The sequence below is a fragment of the Plecotus auritus genome (assembly GCF_963455305.1).
Source record: "Plecotus auritus genome assembly, chromosome: 12".
Classification (NCBI taxonomy): Eukaryota; Metazoa; Chordata; class Mammalia; order Chiroptera; family Vespertilionidae; genus Plecotus; species Plecotus auritus.
In genome coordinates this window covers 1,251,455-1,269,551 of record NC_137778.1, presented here as the reverse complement: position 1 = coordinate 1,269,551, position 18,097 = coordinate 1,251,455, and the positions used below count along the sequence as shown (strand labels likewise).

Genomic DNA, 18,097 nt, shown 5'->3' with positions numbered 1-18,097 from the left:
GGGAGTGACTGCGGCAGTGAGTGCAGGACCCACTCCAGAAATCCCACCGACCATCGACAGCTCGAAACCAGCCCTGGTGCCTTGGCTGGTCTGCTCAATGGACAGCGTCACACACACGGCACATCCATATGGACTCATGGATGTCGGTTCAGCCACACGGCAGGTGCGGCTGACGTGTCCCTCGCTATGTCTGAGCAGGGACACCTTGCCACTGGCTTAGAGCCACAGCTCCACCCCCAGGGCAGCTGACGCCAGCCCAAGACACGCAGAACCACGGCCTCCCCGGGCTGAGTCAGGAACCCCAGTCACAACAGAGCGGCACGTGTCAGCAGGACATTGTGAGGAGACCCCAGGGCTGGGCCTCCATCCTCAGTGGCAACAAAGGCACCAGGTACCAAGCCACTGACGAGAGCGAAGAAGCCCGTTCCCCTGCCAGCACCACCAGTACCACCGGCACCACGGGCAGGGCGGGGGCAGGGCTAAGGGCACCCTTCGTCACCTCCTCGCTGGCCCGCGGCTTTCCTGGACCTTCTCCAGCCAGTGTCCTGGGGCCACAGTGGCTCAACCCAGACAGCTTTCCAATGACTGAGGCCAGCCACACCCTGGACGCCCTCCTGTGTGAGTCACGGCAGAGCCTCCCGACAGATGGACTCATATTCAGACCCCACACACAGCTCGAATTGCTCATAGAAATGGGGCATAAGTGCCTTCCCACAAACAGACTGAAATCAAGGAACACACAGACTTATGGTGCCAACGCAGCCTTGGTTCCGAGCTCCAACTCAGGGCATGTGCTGCTGGGTTCACGTCTCACGGAACCACCGTCCACCTCGCAAGACATCAGCCTGGGAGCCTCAGTAAACACGGCCATGGTCACGGGCCTGGCGAGGCCGGGCAGCCAGGCACCAAGCGCAGGCGGAGAAAGGCCGAGGCGCCTGACCTGCAGACCACACTCTGGCTCTCACTGGAGAAATACGTTGGTCCACGCGGGTCACTGACCCCAGCTCCGCGTTCCCAGGATCAAAGCTACTTGGCCCACGTCCAAAGCGAAGGGCCTTTAACGGCCCTCTTTCCACTCGCAGCACATGGATGCCAGGGAGCCAGGCCATCAGACTTTCCAAACCAGTCACCTGCCGAGTCAGCAGGACGCTTTTCATGTCAGAAGCCGTGCATGCGGACCAATGCTCACCTCCACCGTGGATGTAGCTCCTCCGCACCCCCAAGAACAGCCCCCCATCACCCCACCAATGCTTGATATGTGCACCCTAAAAACTCATAATTCACTGTGGGGTCAGGTATGTAACTGAATAGGAGCAGCATAGATAGATGATAGATAGATCAATCAATAGATGATAGTGATAGAATGATAGATAGATGATAGATAGATAGATAGATAGATAGATAGATAGACAGATGATAGGTAGATAGATGATAGATAGGTAGAAGATAGATAGATCAATTGATAGATGATAGTGATAGAATGATAGCTGAACAGATAGATGATAGATGATAGATAGATAGACAGATGGATACATAGCAGGCATAGCTGGCCCTACACAAATATGAAGCACACACTCCATGAATCTAGAGTCGCCTCACCTCCTCACCCTTTCAGAAGCCACAAGGGGAACAAAAGCCAGACACTCTGACGGGAGTTGTCCCCGCGCGCCCCTGAGCACCGATGCGCCTGCTCTCCTCCAGCCGGAGCCGGGTCTGCACGGTGAGAGGAGCTCGCTGGGGGCCGCCTGTCATGGCCGTGACCGGCTGCCTCCTCCTGAGCAGGGCTCCCGTGGTACATGCCAGCCCCCAAAGCCGCCCCGAGGGGTTCCTGCCCCCAAGCCTGCAAGGACGCAGTAGTTTTCTCTGAGGGCAAGAACGTGAAAGTGCATTTGCGCTCATTGTATCATCCCCAAAATGGACGCCCTCATCTCTCCTTACAGAGCCGACAGGGCGTGCAAGATGGCACTAGGGGACGTGCGTGACGGTGACACTGCCGTGGGGCCAGTGGGTCCGGGCACTCTGCGCCCAGAACTCCCGCACAAGCGTCCAGCGACAAGCCCAGCTCAAGCGTGTCTGAGTCTCTGAGAGGCTCCGTGTCAGGGGGACAGACTCCGTGGGGCCAGTCAGCGCGCCCCCCGGGCGAAGGACCGGGAGTTGAGCACGTCAAGCTCACGGTCAGCGTGGGGCAGGCTGCTCTCCGGAGAGCTTGGGAATGGACCTCTGCTGTCGCACGACGGGGAGGAAGTTGCCTATGTAAGTCTTTCTCACTTAGAAGCATCATCAAAACATGAAGCCAGTTAATTAAGAAACAGAGTGTACGGGAATCTGTGTGTCATGACGTGTGTACATATAACATGCATGCAGATAACAGAGATCCCTGCCGTTTGGGGGGCGTGGAAGGACAGCATGGCATGTGCCATGCGGCGCACATGGGTTCAGCCACTAGGCTGCGGGTGGCTTTGCAAACACGACCAGAAACAACCAGAACGGGACCCGGCAGAGAGGCCGAGGTGGACAAACAAGCTCATAGATGCGGGCCTGACGCGAGGACCGGGGACTGGAGACGAACCTCACGGACAGGCCAGAAGGACCATGGCACGCGGTAGGAAAATGTGGCCAACACCAAGCGGGAGCCTCGGGGACGCTGGCCGCCTCTGCCCGCTGCCGCCTCTGCCTCCACAGCCTGGCCTGGCCGAGCGCAGACCCTGAGCGGCTTCTGTGGGTGCGCGGAGGCCGCGGTCGGAGGGCGGGCTCCCTGGACGCACCGTGGCCATCAGGGAAGGTGACTGTGATGCCCACGCCCCTGGGAAGTGTCCACCCCCTCGTTCCTTCCGCCCAGGACAGCAGCAGTTCGGGTGAGTGAGTGCGCCATCAAGCGATTTCCGCGAGTGAGAATGGTCACAGCTGAGCGTCGCTGAGGTGGTGCCCATTTTAATGCCCTTCCCGAGCCTCTCCCTCCTGGGTCCTCTCCCTGTCATCTCAGCACCGCCTCCGTGTCCTCCCTCTGAGGCGGCTCTGCACTCCCGCTGCCTGCCTCGCCCCGCTCTCTCCTCGCCTCGCCCACGGCCCCTGGTGACACCCCCGTGGAAATGCTCGGCCTTCCTGTGGGAGGACTCGGTGCTTTCTTACATTCTCCTCTCCCTCTCCTGTCTCGGGTCATCTCATCTCAATTCTTTTTGTTCAAAACTGTAGTTATTGTGCCTCCCCCGCTGCCCCCCGCAGTCCCTCCCCCGCCCTCTGCCACTGCCAGGCCCACCTGTGTGTGTCACCGCTCCCCCCGAACCCCCTCCCCCACCCCCGCTTACTGGCCACCTGTCCCCTGCGCTCACCCCTCCTCTCCCGAGCCAGCAGTGCAGTCCCCCACCCCAACGCCAGGCGCCTGGGTTCTCAGCCGCCCCCCTCCCCCGCCCCTGCTGGTGACCAGGGCAGGGCATCGGCCACTCTGTGCTGTGTTTTTTCTCCTGCAGGAGACATGTGTCCGTCTCCCGGGTGGGGAGTCCAGAGCACCTGCACAGCCTTGTGTCACAGAGCCTCTGGGCACGCGTGAGCCAAGGAATACACGTAAAGGGATCCATCCCGTGCCTGGTGTGTGTCATATGAACCCCAAAGCAGCTCGACTGCATTTCCCTAAATATTTTCTTAGGCGCTTAAATCATGACGTGTCCGCCCGTCTCGGCTGCCATATTCCTACAAATCCACGAGGCGTCTGCTGCACCCAGAGTACACCTCACCATCTAGCACTGCTGGGGTGCACTGTGTCCCCCCGAAGATTTGTTGAGCAATGAATGACCCGTCATCGGCTCTGACCACAACCACAGACCCGAATTCACACGGCCCCACTGCCCTCGGGCGTGCCTGTCCTCCATCACTCATCGTTCCCAGCACTGACACCCGCCTGTGTGTAGCACCATAGTAGGTTCCAGAAAGAGCTGCAAAGATGAACTGGCAAGATTCCTGCCTGTAAGCAGCTCAGACTCTTCTGCAGCTAACAAGAAACAGAAGGAAGCGAGCACTCCCAGGCAGCGGATAAACAAGAGGCCTCCCCTCAGCCAGCCCCACTGTGAGGCTGGCCAGGAGAGGCCCTCCTCCCTCTGGGACACGCCCTCCTCCTGCTGGGATATACCCTCCTCCTGCTGGGACACGCCCTCCTCCCTCTGGGACACGCCCTCCTCCTGCTGGGATATACCCTCCTCCCATTAGGAACGCCCTCCTCCTGCTGGGACACGCCCTCCTCCCATTAGGACACGCCCTCCTCCCTCTGGGACACGCCCTCCTCCTGCTGAGACACGCCCTCTTCCCGCTGGGACACGCCCTCCTCCTGCTGGGACATGCCCTCCTCCCGCTGGGACACGCCCTCCTCCCGTGTGCCCTGTGTGGGGCCTGGCAGCATGTTGCACATCCTCACCTTTCTCGGCCGACCTCTTCTCTAGCCAACGTGGACAGAGGGCTTGTGGCGAGAAAGGAGGAAGAGGAGCCTACAGGAACCTGAAGGAGCGGAGGCTGCGGTCGGGAGAAGAGCAGCCGTGAGCCGCAGGCCGGTGTGGCTTCCCGAGGTTCCCAAAGATGCTGTGGACGGCCTCTATGCCCCTTGCCCTGTGGTCCGCAGCCAGCGCCAGGGAAGTTCGCACCTTCTTCCCCGACATTTCCTTGATCTCCCCATGGCACTGAATTTTTATTCAAATACTATCCGTAGGTCCTTGGCGCATGCCGTGGTTTTGATAAGAGGCGGTATGTATGAGTGGCCAATGGACTGCACAGTTGCTGCGAATTGGAACCGCTGGGGTCACATCGTGGCAGAAAAGGAACATGAGCTAGACAGGCACCCAAGGCAGGTGCAGACAGGTGAATGCCACCTCTGGGACAGTGACAGAGCACGGTCACCTGCTTCAGAGCTGCAGGGAGCCGTGGCAACCAGCTGTCACCCTCCCTCAGGTCACAGGTGTGCCATCCAAGATCCAGAAGTGTCCACCCAGCACCATCCACCTGTCATGTGGAAAGGGGCCCCTAGCCCGCCGGGCTGGGTGGTATGTGCTGTCCCTGGGCATGAGCAGAGGGTCAGAAACAGGACGCTGGGCCCCAGGTGAAGCCATGCTTCTGAGAGGGGCTCTGATTTAGCAGAAAGTGAGTGTGGCAGAGAAGCCCATACGCGCAATTGGGTTTGAGTCTAAAAGATGCTGACAAAAAACCAAGGGTTTAGATCTCCATTCCATGTAGGTGACTGAGATCCACGTGTGCCCTAGAGAGATCCACGTGTGTCTGAGAGAGATCCACGTGTGCCTGAGATCCACGTGTGCCCAAGAGAGATCCATGTGTGCCTGAGATCCACAGGTGCCAGAAAGAGATCCATGTGTGCCTGAGATCCACGTGTGCCTGAGATCCACGTGTGCCCAAGAGATCCACATGTGCCCAAGAGATCCATGTGTGCCCAAGAGATCCACATGTACCTGAGATTTACGTGTGCCAGAGATCCACATGTGCCAGAGATCCACGTGTGCCCGAGATTTACGTGTGCCAGAGATCCACGTGTGCCAAAGATCCACGTGTGCCCAAGATTTACATGTGCCAGAGATCCATATGTGCCAGAGATCCACATGTTCCAGAGATTCACGTGTGCCCAAGAGAGATCCACATGTGCCAGAGATCCACATTGGCTCGAGAGCCAAGGGTGCCAGAGATCCATGTGTGCCAGAGATCCTCATGTGCCCGAGGTCCACATGTTCCAGAGATCCACGTGTGTCCAAGAGCCATGGGTACCAGAGATCCATGTGTGCCCAAGATCCACGTGTGCCAGAGAGCCATGTGTGCCCAAAAGCCACGGGTGCCAGAGATCCACATGTGCCAGAGATCCACGTGTGCCAGAGATCCACGTGTGCCAGAGAGCCACGTGTACCAGAGAGCCATGTGTGCCCAAGAGCCAGGGGTACCAGAGATCCACGTGTGCCAGAGAGCCACGTGTGCCCAAGAGCCATGGGTACCAGAGATCCACATGTGCCAGAGATCCACATGTGCCAGAGATCCACATGTGCCAGAGATCCACGTGTTCCAGAGATTCACGTGTGCCCAAGAGAGATCCACATGTGCCAGAGATCCACGTTTGCCCGAGAGCCACGGGTGCCAGAGATCCACATGTGCCCGAGGTCCACATGTGCCCGAGGTCCACGTGTGCCAGAGATCCACGTGTGCCCAAGAGCCATGGGTACCAGAGATCCACGTGTGCCCAAGATCCACGTGTGCCAGAGAGCCACGTGTGCCCAAAAGCCATGGGTGCCAGAGATCCACATGTGCCAGAGATCCACGTGTGCCAGAGATCCACGTTTGCCTGAGAGCCATGTGTGCCTGAAAGAGATCCACATGTGCTGGAGATCCACATGTGCCCGAGATCCACGTGTGCCAGAGATCCACATGTGCCCGAGATCCATGTGTGCCCGAGATCCACCTGTGCCAGAGATCCACATGTGCCTGAGAGCCATGTGTGCCTGAAAGAGACCTACGTGTGCCCGAGATCCACATGTGCCCAAGATCCATGTGTGTTGGAGATCCACGCATGCCCGAGATCCACATGTGATGAGCAGAGCGTGAATAGCAGTTTTCGTCCCCAGGGGCAGACTGACGTGTGGTGATGACCCCGCTGGGAGCAGGACAGACCTTCCGAGAGCAAAGAGCCTCTGAGTCCCGGGAAGGGAGGCAGCCCCTTTCATAGAAATTACACAACTTCTTTCCTTCCTGATCTTGAAGGAACGCAGGCTCACTCACACACTTCCAACTGCATAAAGAACCGAAAAGTGTTCTCCAGGAATCAAACCTGGTTAACACCTTGGCCCGTTTTCATTCGAGATTTTTTCTGTGCATTTTCACATAATTGATTGAATACCTTTATACAACTTCATGACTTGTAACTTCAGTGAATAAAAACTGAAGTAAAGCACCTCCCTGTAGCATCTAAAATTCTCAGAACCATCGTTTTAAAGGCGGAGACTCTGTTCCTCTCTCCAGGCCGCGGGCCGTCTTCCCCCCGAGGCTGCATCTCTGTGACGCACGTGGTCCGGTTGGGAGTGTTTCCTCTGAACAGACCCAGGACAGTGAGACCCTCTCAAACAGCATGGACGGGGTACGGTCACTGAGTCACAGCTCTGGGGTCATATCGCTCACATAGAATTACCGGGGTTTTTATTGAATGCAAGGAGTTTCTGTTTCAATGATATTTCTTTAGATACAAATATATTTCCTCTTTGAAGAAAAGAAAATTCTCCATAAAATTCAACTGTGGGAAAAGACCAGCTTATGGGACGTTTACTGGGCGTCCGTGGGGACCACTCCTGCCTGCAGAGAGGGCAGCTCCCTCCCTCTGTCCCGCCCCACCTGCCCGCCCCAATGCTGGCCCAGCCTCTCAGGCTCTCGGGTCATCAGTCCTGCCACTTGCCCAGGGCTTCTGTCTGGTGTTTCCTCCTGAAGGCAGAGACTTCCGCACTGGCCCAGGGCTTTGGGAAGTCAAGTTTTACAACAAAAACATTATCAGTGCTTCCTGATGCTCTCGGCCCGGCCTGGCCTCCTCCATGGTCACCGGCACAGATCCAAACGCCCGACCTGAGGTTTGTGCAGCGACGACCATGCTGTCTCGTTTCCCGCCAGCTGGGACCCACTCTGAGACAGCAGACACTCGCGCTGTTCAGTCCCAGCCCCCGCGTGGCCTCCCACCAGCCAACCCCTGGACCAGGTGTCCACCCGAGAGACGTGGGACAGACATGGGTGCAGTGGTGGCTCTTGAGGGAAACTCTGAAGCCCTTCCCTTCACGGAGGAGGCAGCTTGGCAGCACTGCTCACGGGAGCCACCCTCCAATGAAGGGGAAGAAAGGGTGACAGGTGGCGCGGAGACAAAGAGATTCAAACCCGTAAAGAATTTTTGTGAGTTTATTTGAGCCAAACTGTCGACAATTGCCAGAAAGCAGAGAGTGCTCCGGAGAATGGAGGTCGTTCATCTGTTCTTATACATTGCAATCAAAGGAGGGACGTAGGTGGGTTACAGGAAAGCCATTGGTGATGGATTAGAGAGGCGGGAGAAAGCAAAGCGGGGGGGGAGCAGAGGGGGGGAACCCCTGGGATTGGTTAAAATGTAAAATGATAGACACATCCTTAGGTGGGTGCAGGATAGCTAACAGTCAACAATTAACATGATAACAATAATAATGAAGGAATCTGTGGTCTCTGTCCTGGCACCCAGCACTTTAGGCTGTTCCCCAAGGGGTCCAGAAAAAAGGCAAGTTACAAGTGACCCAGACATTTCAAGGATACGTTATCACAGGTGCAAAAAGACAGGTGGGCTCAGTTAAGGTAAAGGTTGACCTTGTCAGGGAAGATACCAGCCTAGGATGTAACTACCCACCATAACTGCTTTTAATTTCAGACCATCCTCTGTGGTGACTTTAGGTCTCTGCGTTTGCAAGACCGCCATGCAGGCCTCCCCTGAGCTTGTCAGGTCAGCATGTGGCCCCTTTTGTCCATAGAGACACAGAAGGAAATGGGACAGGATGCCGAGGGAAGGGGGCTCAGAGGGAACCAGCAGGAGGTGACACCTGAGCCTCAGCCTGAGTCCCCTGGAAGTGCTAACGTCCCGAGGGGCCCGGGCAGGACTGCTCTGCGGACCCATTAGGAGCACTCAGTGCTGTGGGACCCAAGGCAGCGCCCCCGGCCCGGACAGGATTCCAGGTCAGAGGCTAACACCTGTTGTTAACGACACGCAGGAAACGGAGTAGCACTCTCTGGATCCGTGACCAGAAGGCCCCAGAGGACTCCCCTGGGACACTTCCAGGACCGATGCTGGGCCGTGGGGGCTCCGACCAGGCTCCCGGCTGAGGCCATACATAGCATATGCCTTGGACAGCAGAGTAGTAATTTCTGGAAATAGTCACTTACAATGGAGTGGCCGGGGAAGGAAGACCACAATGATAGTTTCTGAAAGGTACAGCAGAATGATTCAGAGAATTAATGTTTGGGGAATCTCATGTAATAGAGAAGCCTGCAATAACTTCTGGGTAGTGGTTAACTGTAGCTACGAATTGTTCATTCTGAAATGCATGCCACGGAGGCTTGGCTAAGACCTCTTAGCAATGCAGTATCCGGAGCCTGTTGGGGGGAAAGAAGGGGAGGAAGCAGGGAGGGGGGCGGGGAGGAGGAAAGAATTCCTTTCAAGGAGTCTGTGGGGACAAGGGCACCTGAATATTTTCTCCCACAAGGTGGCTAAGGAGACATGGGGGTGGGGTCCCTAGATAATGAACAGGCAAACCTGTGAAAGTCTTGATAGTGAGGAGAAACCCCTGGGGACTCAGCCTTCCCCCCAAGAGCTCGCAGCCACTTTCCTGACTCTTCGCTCTGAAAACTGCAGAAGCTGCGAGGAACCAGACACACCTGGGCCACGCTGGATTCCCCCCTCTCTCTGCAGGCACGAAGGACAGGGCTGCTCCCTCAGGGCTGCAGGTCCGGACTCCAGACTCCAGGACCCAGCCCAGTCCCAGCACTGCACGCGGGGCCTGCTGACTGAGTCCCAGCACTGCACGCGGGGCCTGCTGACTGGCAATCCCAGCACTGCACACAGGGCCTGCAGACTGAGTCACAGCACTGCACGTGGGGCCTGCTGACTGAGTCCCAGCACTGCACGCGGGGCCTGCTGACTGAGTCCCAGCACTGCACGCGGGGCCTGCTGACTGAGTCCCAGCACTGCATGCGGGGCCTGCTGACTGGCACTCCCAGCACTGCACGCGGGGCCTGCTGACTGGCAATCCCAGCACTGCACGCGGGGCCTGCTGACTGAGTCCCAGCACTGCACGCGGGGCCTGCTGACTGAGTCCCAGCACTGCACGCGGGGCCTGCTGACTGAGTCCCAGCACTGCACGCGGGGCCTGCTGACTGGCAATCCCAGCACTGCACGTGGGGCCTGCTGACTGAGTCCCAGCACTGCACGCGGGGCCTGCTGACTGGCACTCCCAGCACTGCACGCGGGGCCTGCTGACTGGCAATCCCAGCACTGCACGCGGGGCCTGCTGACTGAGTCCCAGCACTGCACGCGGGGCCTGCTGACTGAGTCCCAGCACTGCACACGGGGCCTGCTGACTGAGTCCCAGCACTGCACGCGGGGCCGGCTGACTGAGTCCCAGCACTGCACGCGGGGCCTGCTGACTGGCAATCCCAGCACTGCACGCGGGGCCTGCTGACTGGCAATCCCAGCACTGCACGCGGGGCCTGCTGACTGAGTCCCAGCACTGCATGCGGGGCCTGCTGACTGAGTCCCAGCACTGCACGCGGGGCCTGCTGACTGGCAATCCCAGCACTGCACGCGGGGCCTGCTGACTGGCAATCCCAGCACTGCACGCGGGGCCTGCTGACTGAGTCCCAGCACTGCACGCGGGGCCTGCTGACTGAGTCCCAGCACTGCACGTGGGGCCTGCTGACAGGGTTGCAGCACTGCACGCAGGGCCTGCTGACTGAGTCCCAGCACTGCACGTGGGGCCTGCTGACAGGGTTGCAGCACTGCACGCAGGGCCTGCTGACTGAGTCCCAGCACTGCACGCGGGGCCTGCTGACTGAGTCCCAGCACTGCACGCGGGGCCTGCTGACTGAGTCCCAGCACTGCACGCGGGGCCTGCTGACTGGCACTCCCAGCACTGCACGCGGGGCCTGCTGACTGAGTCCCAGCACTGCACGCGGGGCCTGCTGACTGGCACTCCCAGCACTGCACGCGGGGCCTGCTGACTGACAGTCCCAGCACTGCATGCGGGGCCTGCAGACTGAGTCCCAGCACTGCACGCAGGGCCTGCTGACTGACAGTCCCAGCACTGCACGTGGGGCCTGCAGACTGAGTCCCAGCACTGCACGCGGGGCCTGCAAACTGAGGCCCAGCACTGCACGCGGGGCCTGCTGACTGACAGTCCCAGCACTGCACGCGGGGCCTGCAGACTGAGTCCCAGCACTGCACACGGGGCCTGCTGACTGAGTCCCAGCACTGCACGCGGGGCCTGCTGACTGACAGTCCCAGACCCAGACCGACCTGCTGACCTGCTGCCAACATGGAGACATGGAGACATGGCGACATGGAGATGGAGGGGGTGTATCCCGTCTGCAGGAGAGGCCCGGGGCCAGGCTTCCTAGTACTGAGGCTTCTGAGCCTCCCGCAGCTCTGGCTGTCATCTGCTGGTAGTAGTTCTGTTAAGTATTTTCCCCTAAGCCACCTTAAGTTATTGCTGTAAGGTAGCAACTTTAAATAAATAACATTGCAATGTCAGCAGAAACCCAGATGGATCCAGGAACCAGAGGTCCAGGCAGGTCCTGAAGGGATAGGAAAGGCCCTGGCATCCTGGCCACGTGGGGCTGGGCTTTCCCCCTGAGCTGGGATCCCCAGATCTGACCTCTAATTGGGGTGGGGCCCAGGGCCCGAGGCGTGTGGAGAGTAAGCAGACATTCAACCTCGGGTTCCTACACTCAGGGCATCATCCCTGAATTTCACATCAGCACCAAGCACAGACCCGGGACCCGGGACCCGGGACCCAGCTTTCCTTGCGACCCAGCCAGGGCCAGTGGGCCTTGAAGGCCATGTCGAACCTGGTTCCCCTCCTGCCATCACCCCAACCTCACATGGGACAGCGCCAGGGCCGGGCCTTCTCCAGTCAGCAGGCGCAGGACATGCTCTAAGGACCAGATTCCACTGGAAAGCTGGTCTCGTTATCCCTTAATTACCGCAGCTTCTCTGCCTCGGGCCACAGGCCTCGGAACATTCTAGACCACTGAACCCAGACCGGGTTCAGGGCTTCATTACGAACTCGGCCTCATTCCCATTTTCTTCCCCTTTGACCTCACATCCACCTGGGCCCAAAGGCTGTCCAGAGGCTCTGCTCATGACGTCATCGATTCAGAAGCAGACACTGAGGACTGAGAGTTCGTCATTTACGAATTCAGTGAAATGACAATTGCGTGTTAACATAAATAATGACTTTTTTTAAAAATACGTCTTTTCAGAAGTACTTAGAAGGACGGCACTGGGACACGAGTCTCCGCTGCTTCTGGATTCAATTTGCTGCGAGAGCGAATGTCACGTCACCTCGTTGGGGGGCGAGGGGGGGGGAGGGAGAGAGAGAGAGAGAGAGAGAGAGAGAGAGAGAGAGAAAGGCAAAAGCATCTAGTGCTGCTATGAAAACAGCGGTGACCTGTGGATTCCCCGAAAGGGTCTCGAGGACACTGGGCCCCCTGCTCCACGAGGGAGAGTCGCCCCTGCAGGTGTGAGAGGAGACCTAGGGGGCAGGCGTTAGACTGCTGACTCTGAAACATAACTAGAACTTGTCCTTTGTCTAAGAGAAGGGACCATTTCCGTAGCCGAGTTATGGCGAGAGCTCGACGGCGATGGGCAGCCCCAGCTGCACGTGACAGGGGCACATGACCCAGAACAGAACCTGCGACAAGCCAGGAGGAGCGGGTTTTGAACATGGAGAACGTGGCTGCCTGAGGATGGAGACAGGGCACAGGGCAAGCAGAGCATAGAAGGGGAGCCCGAGGCGGAACAGGGGGTCTGAGAAGCGGGGCTGGCACCAGGCCCTTCGTCGATACTCTGAAACCTGCTGCCCAACAGGAGTGAGTCCCGTTAACCTCGGACAGAGTGAAGCAGAAAACGCCACATCCACGCAACCCCTTTCTGGGCCACAGGCATTCAAACCTGGCTAGTTCCAGCCACCTTCGTTTAGGAAGGGAGGGAGGCAGACGGCCTGCCCCGCCCCGGGAAGTTCCCATTCTTCCCTGACAGACGGAGCTGCGCTTCCTGCACTCTGGCCCCCAGGAGCCGCGACGGTCTGCGAAGGGAGGTTTGAACTTGTGTCTCTGGATTTTCCAAGGGTCTGGCCAGAGGCGTGTCCTTCCCAAGACCATGTTCTCCACTCAGAGTCCATTCTTGAGATGAAGACGAAACACCATGTGGTCCTCCAGGCCCCCAAATGCAGGCAGGACGCCACCAGAGTCACCGAGGTGGTTCAGTCCAGGTGCTCTGGTCACCAGGCAGAAACGCCCTTCTTTGCCGTCTGGGGTGGAGCCTGAGGTCTGCCTGATTACGGAGCTCGCAGGGGCCTGTGATGCCAACGAAGGTGGAGGCCCAGTGGGCAGAGATGGGCAGTGGAGGAGGTGCCCACGCACCAAGGAGGAGGTGCCTGTGCTGGAGGGGGATGGGCGGGGCCCTAGTGGAGGGCAGACCTGGGACAGCTGCTTGTGCTCACAGTGCCCAGCAGCCAACTGCCCTGAGGAGCTGACTCCGGGGAAGGGGGTGCCTGGGTAGTCAGGGGTGAGCACACACTCAGGGGCCCCAGCTCTCACCCACTTCCGGGACCTGGGAGAGGCCAGGGTGTGTCCCTGCTTTGGGAAGGGTGGGTGGTGGCAGGGCAGGGGGTGCCGGGGTCTGATGAGGAAACGGCATGGTCTGGACGCCCACGCTGTCACCTGCCCACCCAGCCCCGTGCATCCACCACAGGGAGCTGCACCCCAGCAGGTCGCCTACCGCCCCACAGGGTGGCTGAGTGGGTTCAGGACATCGTGGGTGACAACAGCTGATGGACCTGCTGAGACCTCAGGGGCCCCAGGGCCTGGATGCGGGCGGCCCGTCCCCACGCACAGCGACCGGGCTGTGCTGTGAGAGTAGTGCCGAGCGTGGCGCGGAGGAGCAGGCAGTAAAGATCCTGGTTTCCCGGCATGGATGTTTCGATACTTTTTGGAACCAAATATCAACAATTCTCCAAAAGCTATTGGCGGTGCCGGCGCCTCAGACCCCTCTGTGCAAAGCGACACTGCGGGGCAGGGACACGGGAGCAGCAGGGGACGGGGTCGTGGCCACGCCAGCCACAGGCTCAGATAGAAACCTGGGGACACTGACCGTGAGCAGGGACGGCTTCCATCAAGGAGGTGGCCACGGAGACAGGCCACCCTGTCAGTCACATGCCCAAGTACACCCCCTCGGGCCGGCACACCAGCCCTGGCCGAGGCTGCTCACATGACCACACACTGGACTGGGGGTGCAGGCCCTGCAGAGCCTTCAGGCGCGGCCACGTCCAGGACCTCTCAGAGCAGCAGCACCATGAGGCGCGGCTGCCACTCTCACAGACCAGGGGTCGGAGGGAGAGCACGGCCAGCGCTGCCCACCGAGCCGGGCGGCTCTCCCGGGCGCTCTGCAGGACAAAGGCGTTCATGGAGCGCCCAGGACGAGCCCTCCGCCAGGCGCCCAGTGCCTCTCACAGGCGCGCGGCAGGGCGCACTGCTGGGGACGCGGCCCAGGCCCGAGTCCTCAACCCGAGAGGACAAGGCTCTTCCATGTGGAGCAGATGATGAGGGGGGTGAGCATGTCCAAGGCAGATACACATCACCCATTCCTGCACCTGCTGTGCTGCAGCGGCTCAGCTAGAAAAGGCGGACAGCAAGGACAGCACGGGCTGTCAGACTTCCTAGTGCGTCCAAGCAGCTGGCCCACCGCTCTCAGCTTCCCCCTCCTGGGCCGCCACCTGCAGAAGGTGGGGCTGCAACCATGGAGCTCTGAGCGGAGCTTGGGGTGCTGTGAGCACTTGGGGGTCGCTGTCTTGGGTCCACACACAGCCCAGTGCACCCACACCATGCCCCACGTGCACCCTCAGCACCCTGCTTACTAATGGCATCAGACTGTGCTGTCTGCAATGGCTCCGTGGAGCCGGGCCGGAGGGGCATCCCTGCGGCGGGAAGCGGAGGTCCCACTCAGACCAGCTCATCCCCAGCCTAGGGCGAGGCAGGTGACACCAGTGCCTTTCAGGCCCGTCTCCTGGGAGGGCGTCTTCCTGGGAGGGCGCTGCGGCCAGGCCGACAGCAAAATGGTGCTGAGGCCCCGCTCCCGGCAGGGGCTCCCGCCTGAAATGGCTGGCGGCGTCCGCCCTTCGGACAGGCTCCTTCCCGGGGATAGGACTCTGGAGCCTCGGCCACGACTCAGCGGTCCCACAGCCAACAAGGCAAACAGCCCCAAGTCCTGGGACAAAGGGAGCGCCGCCAGGCCAGCGCGGGGACCAGGAGGCAGCGGCTTTCCCATCGCGTCCACGCAGGCCCCGCGCACAGAACCTCAGGGCGAGGCACCCCTCTGCCCGAGGTGCCCCCAAAACAAAGCACCAGGGAACACCCTCTCTCAAACTGGGGCCTCAAAGGCCAGTGGCCAGCCCCGCTCCCGCCCAGCGCCTCCGCCCGCCGGGCTCTGCGTCCAGGCCTGCCTCCCAGGCCACGGCTCCCTGGCCCTCCGCGCAGCTCTCCCAATCTCCCCTGGAACGAGAGCCCAGGGCCCGGAGCAGGGAGGCCTGGATCCCAAGCCGCCCAGCTGCCTGGCCCCACCTGATGAAACGCCTCGGGCCTCCTTTGTAAACTCTTCCGGAGATGCCAGAAGCACAGTCAGCTTTCGTTTGCGGAAAAGAAAGAAAACGAGGGGAAGAAAAAGCACGCAGAACTTACACTCATCCAGGAGTGCGCACTGTGGGCAGAAGCCAACGGACGGAGCTGTAATCCCGGTCCGGCCGGAGGGAGAGCTGGGTGTGAACAGCGGGTCCCGCTCAGCCGGCGGGCCCGCGGCAGCGCGCATCCACGGGGCTGATGCAAGATGCCTTTGCGAGAAACCTCACATTCTGAGGATTCCTGGGAAGGCGCCAGGCTCCCAGCATCCAGCACGCTGCACATTTGGTTTCAATTAGGAAGGGGCTGGGAGGGAAGCGCAGGGCACCAATCGGAGCTGTTTCTGTTTGGAGACCAGTTCTTTTGACCCAAGGGACCACGGGCAGAGCTGTAATTTACAGCAAAACCCATTCACAGGAGAGAAAAGTATGTATAACCACGGCACAGTCTTAAAGACACAGCTCTCTTCCGCCCTGCCCCCACCATCCGCACTTGTCCCCACCCGGTGACCCCGCTTCGTGTTCCTCCTGGGCTGGAGCTCCGGGCACAGCGCACGGGTGGGATTCTCTCCCACCGGAGCTCCCCGGACATGGGGTCACACACACGGAGCTGAGCACAGAACTGCTCCCCACCCCCGCCCCGGGAAGATCTGACTCCATCCCATCCTCCCACGGCTCCCCCACCACAAACACTGGAGGCTCCAGGATTCCTATTTTCCCACTCAATTCCCAGGGGGCCGAGCCTCGGAGGGCCGCTGCAGCCTGCACTCAGGCGGCTAAATGAAAACACGGGGCTGACAAGGACTTCCTAAGTTATTTGGGAAGCCTCTCCCCCCTCCCCCGCCCCCGTTTCTCTGTCTGTGGCCATGGCCAGAGGTCACGAGGATGGGGAGGGGCCTCAGCAAGGAGCCTCCCTCGGCTCCTAAATGACAAATCGCCATCCTCTCCATCCACCCCTGCTGGTGGCCTCGACCCTTCCGAGCCCAGATGCCCCACACTCAGGGCGCAGGTCCGGAGACGGTGGGGGCGGGGTGGGGGCAGCAGTAGGTCACAGGACCTAACGCACCTCAGAGACAGCTCCAGAGACACTGCCTTCCTTCAGGCTCCCAGACCTCGCGTCTCCTCCACTCCGGCTTGGCAGGCCCTGGGGTGATGGCTCAGCCCCGCGACCAGCCAGGATGGGGGCACACAGGAGTGGGCAGAGACCCTGGAGGGGCTGTCCCTCAGAGCGCCCGGAGCAGGAGACACTTCATCAGAGGAATGGGAGCAAGGAGGCCTCCAGTGCGGGGGGGGCGGGGGGGGCCAAGGAGAGCCCTAACGCTCCTCAGAAACAGGCCGCTGTCCATGCTATTAAACCATGACTGGGTTACCAGAGAGATCAAAGAAGAAATAAAAAACATCATGACAACAAATGACAATGAAAACACTACAATCCAAAATCTATGGGACACAGCGAAAGCAGTCCTGAGAGGGAAGTTCATAGCTCTACAAGCCTACTGCAAAAAACAAGAAACAGGGGTAATAAATTACCTAACCCAACAACTCAAAGAGTTAGAAAAAGAGCAACAAGAAAAGCCCAGTGTAAGCAGAAGGAAGGAAATAATAAAGATCAGAGCACAGATAAACGACATAGAGACCAAAGAAACAATACAAAAGATCAACAAAACCAAGAGCTGGTTCTTTGAAAGGATAAACAAGATTGATGAACCTCTAGCCAGGCTCACCAAGAAGCAAAGAGAGAGGACCCAAATAAACAAGATCAGAAATGAAAGAGGTGAAATAACAACAGATCCCGCCGAAATACAAAGGATTGTTAAAAAATACTACGAACAACTCTATTCCAACAAACTGGACAACCTGGAGGAAATGGACATATTCCTAGAAAAATATAACCTTCCAAAACTCAATCAGGAAGAATCTAAACATCTCAACATGCCAGTAACTATGGAAGAAATTGAAGCAGTCATCAAAGAGCTTCCAGCAAACAAAAGCCCGGGGCCAGACGGCTTCACAGGAGAGTTCTACCAAACATTCAAGGAAGAACTAAAACCTATCCTCCTCAGACTATTCCAAAAAATTCAAGAGGAAGGAACACTTCCAAGCTCCTTCTATGAAGCCAGCATCACCCTAATACCAAAACCAGATAAAGACAACACAATGAAGGAGAATTACAGGCCAATATCCCTCATGAATGTAGATGCCAAAATCCTCAATAAAATTCTAGCAAATAGGATCCAGCAGTACATCAGAAAGATCATACACCATGACCAAGTAGGATTTATCCCAGGAATGCAAGGATGGTTCAATATCCGCAAATCAATAAATGTGATACATCACATAAACAAATTGAGAGATAAAAATCACATAGTCATATCAATTGATGCAGAAAAAGCATTTGACAAAATCCAACACCCTTTCTTGATAAAAACTCTCAACAAGGTGGGAATAGAAGGATCATACCTCAACATAATAAAAGCTATATATGATAAACCCACAGCTAACATCATACTCAATGGGCAAAAACTAAAACCATTTCCCCTAAGAACAGGAACAAGACAGGGATGCCCACTCTCACCACTCCTGTTTGACATAGTACTGGAAGTATTAGCCACTGCAATTAGACAAGAAGAAGAAATAAAAGGCATCCAAATTGGAAAAGAAGAAGTAAAGCTGTCCTTATTTGC

General features: G+C 58.3%; 1 protein-coding gene across 1 annotated transcript in view; it reads right to left on the bottom strand.

The window, feature by feature from the left end:
• DDR2 (discoidin domain receptor tyrosine kinase 2) overlaps nt 1-15,707 on the bottom strand; it is a 67,099-nt gene extending 51,392 nt beyond the window's left edge. Inside the window, exon 1 of the mRNA XM_080648133.1 lies at nt 15,478-15,707. The gene's annotated coding sequence lies outside the window, so the exon portion shown is untranslated. The remainder of the gene's footprint in view (nt 1-15,477) is intronic.
• Between the last annotated feature and the right edge of the window lie 2,390 nt (nt 15,708-18,097).